The sequence below is a fragment of the Ursus maritimus genome, unplaced genomic scaffold (genome assembly GCF_017311325.1).
Source record: "Ursus maritimus isolate PB19 unplaced genomic scaffold, ASM1731132v1 scaffold_90, whole genome shotgun sequence".
Lineage (NCBI taxonomy): Eukaryota > Metazoa > Chordata > Mammalia > Carnivora > Ursidae > Ursus > Ursus maritimus.
The window spans coordinates 19,970-28,036 of NW_024427108.1; the positions used below are offsets into that span (position 1 = coordinate 19,970).

Consider the following 8,067-nt stretch of genomic DNA (forward strand, 5'->3'; position numbering starts at 1 on the left):
TTCTACAGATTTATATGTATTTTATTTTATTTCCAAAAAAGAGTATCATGCTTATGTTTTTTCCTGGAACTTGTTGATTTAGCAATGTGATGTGGGGAACATGCAACAGTAGTGCCTGTAACCAAATCTTCGCTAGAATTCCTGTACACATTATGCCTTTCATTGGAGGTGTGTTACCTGATAGATATTTCGGTACTTCAGGGAACATACTGTACATAAATATGTGCATGTGTATTTCTACATGACTGATTCCTCGATGTAGAATTGCAAGGTTAAACAGTATGTTTACATTTTATTTGAAAGCATCATTCTGCATTATCCATCATACAAATTGTTTTCTCAGATTCTTTTTTCCTTTTTTAGCAGAAGGCAATTTCTTTAATTTGATAGAGTGTTCAGCTATAGTAAGGCAATAACATGCAATATTGGTGAAACAGTCAAGTTTTACACTGAGATTGGGAAGAAGATAAGAATGATCACTATTTCACTTCAATTCGATATTGTATTTGGGGTTCTGGCCATAAAGTATAGCCAAAAACCCCAACGGATTGAGTAGGAAAAATCGGGCAGTGGGAGGGCAGAAGGGTAGGACTTGGACTCGAAGATTCCAAACCAATCCAAACCACAGTTGAAAGTTTAGAAAATGTTATAGGTGTACAACATAAGGTGGCCCCGGAAGCTAATTTTAGGGGTACAAAATCAGCCATTTATAAGAGAAACTGACAGAATATAAAGGTAACAATGTCCTTATCTTGCTAAACTGTAATTCTCTCACTTTGGCATTAAATCATAGTATTTACTGGAATGACCAACTCCGATAATTAAAACAATTTTAATTATTTAAAACACTTACTTCTGTAGGATATATTCTACCACTCAAGTAGAAACAGAAGCCAAAGAATGCCTTACTGGACAACAAGCTCACCTTAGGTGTAACTGATCCAGGGCTCCAGCGTGCCACAGACTGCTTCACAGTGCCACCAGTCAGTCACAGTGCGCTGCTCCCTGCCAGCTGCATAGTGGGACTGCGGGTTCGCAGCTCAATACAGCAGACGTGTTCTCTGAAGGCATCAACGAGGAACAGGCTGCCACGTTAAGAGAGGCCCAGGCCTGCAGTGATCCCCCAACCCTTGCAGAGCTTGCGGAAGCCGAGACCCCAGCATGACTCCAAGTCCCGACATGGATCAGCACGGTGATCACCGCTCTTTGCTGGAGTGGTGGGGGATACGGCAGAGGCAAGGCCCACTGAAGGAGTGGTGGGCTGCGATGTGACCCTAAGCTAGCAGGGCAGCGGCCCACGGCAGCACGGGCCAGCACACAGGAGACGCATACCCAGGTAGCGAATGTGCGGGTCCTTCGTGCAAGGGCCTCACGCCCCAGGCGCGGATTCAGTCTAGCGCCGACCTGGCGGAAGCAGCCCGCGGCAGGGCGTGACCGTTGGCGAACTGAGGTGGCCCAGCCAGGCTGGGGCCAGCAGACCGGCTTGGCCGGGTGCCAGCCCTGCGGCACTTGGCGCCCAGGTGGTTCATGCCTACTGCGCCGTAGTCCACAGGGTCCAGGGGCCTGGGCTGGGCTGCCGAGGCCCGGAATCGGGTCAGGGGCGGGCGACACGGCCGCCCGCAGGAGCCCGGAGGCGTCTCCAGGTGCCGCTGCTGGGCACGCCCGGCTGAGACAGCGCTCCCGCGGCCTTGGGGCCTAGGGCCAATCTCCTCCGCACCGGGCGTCCTGGGCCGAGCACTCCGTCAGACCCCGCCACCAGCCTCTGCTTCAGAGAGGCCAGGATGCTCCTCCTGAGGCCACTTGGGCCTACGAGGCGAGTACTTCCTCCTGGTAGCCATGGCGGCCTCTTCCCTCTCAGATTCTTCTGTTTGAGGTCTCTTCTGTGGGAAACAACTTCTTGACTCAATTTACATTTTCCTGAGAATTCGTACCTTTTACTGCTTTTCTTATGTTATTGGCCATTTTTACTTCTGTGAATTGCCCGTTCTATCCTCCATTTATTTCTCTATTGTTTTTTGTTTCTTTCTGTCATATTTCTTGGCTCTGCAGTGATTCCTCTATCTTACGCTGTCGGTGTTACAGGATCGATTTGAGGAAAATTAATTGCCTAATCGGCATGGTTTAACAATATTTTATCTACTGCGCACTAAGTGTGTTTCCTTGCTAAAAATTCAAAAAACCTTATCTAGAAGAGTCGTGTGGAAAATTTGGTGATAAACTTTTCTTGAGAATTCCCTCCCAAGCATCCAAGTTTTAACTTGTTTTGCAACAAATTCAAGCCTAGGCTCGGAGAATGTTGTGAGACTTCCCCAGTGATCGTCTTGTTGACCAATAGCAGCAGGGTGTTTTTCTCTCATCTGAAACGACTTTGATCATAAAGGATTCCCTGATATTGGTAGGTTTCCAGGAGGGCCTCCTGAGAATGCTTGTAGTTTGATTCCCTATTTCATCAAAAATTTAGCATATTTTTGTTTTCTTTGGTCATTGTTATTAACTAGCACAGCACAAAACTACAAAATTCTGCACCAAAATTAAGTTAAAATATATTTGCACAATAATAGTGATATTGTGACTAGCCTTCGTAATGTTCTTGTGTCCATGCCCAATGTTTGAAACACAGTTAAGCTCAATAATTTTTGGAGGGGGATGACTTTTGATTTGGAATAATAAGTTTCAATAAATACACATACGGTTTCCTTTTCATTTTATTTAATTATTGCCAGTTTTTCTGTTGGCATGACATATTTCTAACTCTCAAACAGGCAGTAAACCCTTGAGAGCAGAGTTTGATCTGAGAAGCTAAGTTGTGAAAAGTCATTTTGTCAGAGGAGGAAGGGAACCTTACGTCACAACTTCTTGCTGGAACAACTTCAATCTATTTATCATTATGAAAGACATATCTTTATTTTTGGTAGTAATTCTGGACTGCTGTGTCTGATATTACATCACAACTTCTTGCTGGAATAAACTGGAGGAGTCCCATCTCTGAGGCATACCCGCTTGAGGCCCCAGATACAACTACTCCTTTTTTTCCTTCTTCCCTCTTTTTGCACACTTCCGGTAACAAAAGAGACAACATTGGGTGGTGACAAATACAGCAGTTGCCACACAGGCCAGCAGGAACCCAATCACATCCAAAGAGTGGTACTGGAACCAGGTGAGGTCATGGGAGGCTGGCCTGAGGTGTTTGGCTCCTTTGTGGCGCATGACAAACTCGATCCAGAAGACTGCTCGATCCAAGGGCTTTATAGGCTGATCGTGGTGGATTCTTGATAATGTCATGGCATTCTCTTTGTATCTAAAGGAGAAACATAAAGACAGTGACATTGAAAGGAAGCTAGTTTGCCTAATCCTGTGATTCCCATGAAAGGATTTTGAAAAGTGTCATACAAATGATTCAAGATAAATGTCATAGAATTATAGAAGTGCTATGTTTTTTGTTTCGGTCCTCTTAGGAGATTTGGCTTTTAAATTGGAAGTTTCCCATCAATGAATATTTTAAAAAGTGAAAGTGGAAGTTAAGTTAGGATAGTTTAATCTTTTCTAACAGAGAAAATGATATGGGCCATTGTGACAGCTCTAAATGAGATGGTGGGAGTGCAACTACAGAATGATCCTCGTGAAGCGGTAAAGGGAATTGTGTCATGGTGAGTAAAATGCCACCTCACTGGTCCCTTGTCTTCACTCCTCTACCCTCTACTCTTTATTTTCCATCATGTAGCCACTGTGACTTTTGAAACAGATATCAGATCATGACGCTTCCCTGCTCAAAATTTCCATCTGGCTTCTCATTACGTTTAGAATAAAATCCAACTATGCATTGTGGACTATAGGATCTTACAGATACAGACCCCTGGCAACCTCTTCTCCTGTCACTTTGTCCCGTGTACACTGTTGTAGGCACAGAGACCTGCTAGCAGTTCCCTGAAGTTGCCATATGGGTCCTCACCTCAGCACCTTTGTACTTTCTGTCCCTTCTGTCTCTCTGCTGGACACTCTTCCCTGCAACTCTCCAAGGCTGCTTCTACCTCTTGACGGATGTCCCAGCTCAGAAAGGCTTCTGGGCCACACTATCAAAGCATCGTCAGACATTTGTTCTGTGCGTGTGTGTGTGTGTGTGTGTGTTGCTATTTGAAACCTAGAATTTGAAAACATGTTATATTTTCCATAATAACATATAAGTATATTCCATAAGAAAAATTTTCATAGTCTTAACTGAATAGCTGATAAATTCAAAATTAACTAGGATATTATTGTGAAGTGGATGTAATAATATACCTACTACTAAGATATTTATATAGAGTATCACAAGCTACCCGGAAGCACCCCATGTTTCCCGAGCCTTTTAGTCATCATAGATTAGCTTTTATTATTTATATATTGGAATAATAAGGTAGCACTCATTTCCTTTTGTCTTTTGTGTCACAGTTGTTGGTTAATGCTATCCCTGTATAGTATTCCATTGTTTGGCAATACCACAGATTATTTCTTCATTTAACAAGCAGTGGACATTTGTGTTAACAATTTCTTGGCCATTACTACTAAAGCTGTCATAAAAATCTTGTGTATTTCTTTTGATTTACATGTTTATTCGGTTGTGTTTGTATATATTATAGAAGTGGAATTGCTGAGAAGAAGGAGTATTTATGATTATGATTTCATTATTGACTGAATTATGTAGAAGTATATTGCTTAATTTCCAAAATTTAGAGATATTTCAGTTATCTTTCTTTTTGACAATTTCTAAGTGACTTCCATTAGGCTGGACAATATACTCTTGACGATTTAGATTTTTCAAATTTACTCTTTGTTTATGGCCCAGCATAGGGTTAATTCCAGTATCTATTCCATTCGTGAAAAATGTATATTCTCTGTTGTTTTATATAGAATGATGTATCTGTATGTCAGGCAGGTTATATTTTTAAATTGTGTCCTTCAGAACATTTAGGTATTTATCCATCTCTTTCTTTTCTTATCTTTCTTTTCTTTTCTTTTCTTTCTTTTTCTTTCTTTCTTTCTTTCTTTCTTTCTTTCTTTCTTTCTTTCTTTCTTTTTCTTTCTTTCTTTTCTTCCTCTCTCCCTCCCTCCTTTCTTTGCTTCCTTTCTTTCTTTCTCTCTGTCTGTCTTCTTTTTCTCTTACTGAGAAAGATGTTTAATAACAATGTTATGACTATGGATTTGTGTGTTTGTTCTTTTGTCCACTTCTGCTGCATTTTGATGTTTTAATAGTAGGTGTCACCAATTAGCAATTTGTATTGTTTTGAAAGATCAATCTATTTATCATTATGAAAGACATATCTTTATTTTTGGTAGTGATTCTGGACTACAGTGTCTGATATTAGCACAGGTACAACATCTTTAAATGGTTACTGCTAAAATAGATCCTTTCCCACCTTTGTACTGACTCTCTTCTTGTACACTTCTATGTGAACATGTCTCATGAACAGTATGTAGTTTCTAAAACGCATTCTGACAATCTTTGTCTTTAAATTAGTCTGTTTAGCTTCAATGGAAGTAGTGGCATAGTTGTATTTTCATCTACTGTCTTACTCTATTTTCTTTGCTATTTGTACAACCTGCCATATATTTCTTTTTCTTTCGTGACTATTTTAAGTATTTTTATTATTTGATTGTTCTACTATTTTCTTCTCTGTAATACTTTTTTTGGTATTTCTTCGATGATCCCCTCGTACTGTAATGTTAATACTGATAGTAGTAATAGATACTGAATTCATGGTTGCTGTGCTAGGCACTACAAATTCCCTTGCGTTGTTTTCCTCTGTAATGTAGAAAACTTCACTATTTATCTTATCATATTTAAAAAGTTTTATCTTCAAAGGACAAAATCAAGAAAGAGAAAAATCAAGTCAACCAGAATGAAAGAAAATATTTATAAATCGTATATGTGATAATGTATTGTATCCATAACACATAGCAAATTCTTTAATAAGGTGAGACAAATAATCAAATTTAAAAAGTATCAAAGAATTGGAATAGACACTTCCCTAAAGAGGCTATATGAATGGCAATTAGTATATGAAAAGATGCTTAATAACTTTGGCTGTAAGGGAAATGCAATTCAAGACCACAAGAAGAGACCACTTCACACCCACTAGGATGTCTGTAATAAAACAGATGATAACAAGTGATGATGTGGAGAACTTGGATCTCCCATACTGGGCTGGTGGAAATATAAAATGGTGCGTCTCATTTGGACATCAATTTGGCAGTTCCTAATAGAGTTAACATTTGACCAGCAATTCTACTCCTAGATGTCTACCCAAAAGAAAGGAAACATTCTGTTCACACGATTACATGTGTAGCAATATTTATAATTCCTAAATGTAGAAGTAACCAAAAGGTTCATGAATTGATAAATGGATAAATAGATTGTATCATTTCCATATCATAGAATATTATTCAGCAATACAAAACTACCACATGAATGATATTCAAAAACATGCCAAGTGAAAGAAACTACACGCAAAAGACCATAAACTGTACGATTCCATTTGTATGAAATATCCAGGATACAGCAGTTTGTAGAGACAGAAAGTATATTAATGTTTACTGAAGGCAAGAGGAATGGGAAATGACTTCTAAGTCATATGTGATTCCTTTTTGGTCTAACGCAAATGTCCCAAACTTAGATTATAATGATGGTTTCATAATTCCGTAACATAATACATATATTTGATTTTTATACTTTAAATTTTGTGGTACATAAATTACATATTATAAATATATTAAAATAAGAATAAAAATTAATTTTTGAGCAAAAGGAGATTTATAGTTTTGGAAATTTTTGGTACTGAATTGAAACTTCTTTTACATAACCAAAAATTCTTCACTCTTTAATTCTATGGATTCTATCATATTTTAAAAAATGTGTTCTTATAATTACCTACATAACTTTTGCATTTATTCATGTAGAAATTTGTTGCAGTAATTGGTTCCCCATTAAATCAATGGGGTTAAAATGCAACTTTGAAATAAATGTTTGAAAATGAAAGTAGTTTTAAGATCAGTTAAATCATACTAAAATTTCAAAATTGGCCTCTTAAATATAGGATGAAACTCATAGTCACCGTGGACAGAACTTATCTATCAATACTATTAATGAAAAAAATTATAATACTCACGAAGTGTCATTAATGACCATCCTCAAAGCATTGAGCAAATCTGTACTAGACATCGTGTGGAAATCCAGACTGACAGCTGCTCCCTTGGCCTTCATGTGAGCAATGTTATCAGGTTGATCCGCAAACAAAGGAATGCCCACCATGGGGATCCCGTGGTAGATCGCCTCATAGATGCCATTGGCTCCACCATGAGTTATGAAGGCTTTGGTTTTTGGATGACCTAGGATTGGATGAATCTCAGCATGTTATTAATCATAAGTCTTAGAACTAAAACGAGAGTTGGGCAACATAAGGCATATATATTATTATACACGTGAAACAGCATCAAAATGGCTTTCAGATCTCAGAGCAAGAGGCACATAAATCTGCTGGAGAGGTAAATGAAGATTGGTGTGGTACTTGTAACTTGAAAAATGAATACAAGATGGCTGGACAGACAAATTGAAAGAGAACATTCTGGATAAAGAATAGCATGTTCAAAAAAAGAAAAAAGGAGGTGGCATATTAGAACATATTCTCTTACACGGTAAAGTCACCGAGTTTAACATGTAGGGGTGATGGTGGTGGCTCAAATCAGGGGAAGGAAAGACTGCACTTTATCATGAAGTGTGTGATGACTTCATGAACAAGATCGTGGTGTTTTCCTAGAGAACATGTAGAGTTGCTGGTAATTAAAGAGGGGCCGTTATTTTTCAGTGGCACTGAATACCCATGCAGAATGAGAAAGGATAGGAGTAGGTTGAGAGAATTAGGAGACAGAGTGATGATCCAGGTAATTGTTGAAAAATTATCGGGGGAGGCAAGATGGTGGAAGAGTAGGGGACCCCATTTCATCTTGTCCCTGAATTTAGCTAGAGAACTATCAAATGATTCTGAACACTTATGAATTCAACCACAGATGTAAGAAAAGAATTGCTCGAATTCT

General features: G+C 38.8%; 1 pseudogene; it reads right to left on the minus strand.

The window, feature by feature from the left end:
* Positions 1-3,018: 3,018 nt before the first annotated feature.
* Positions 3,019-8,067, minus strand: part of LOC121101828 — a 24,781-nt pseudogene continuing 19,732 nt past the window's right edge.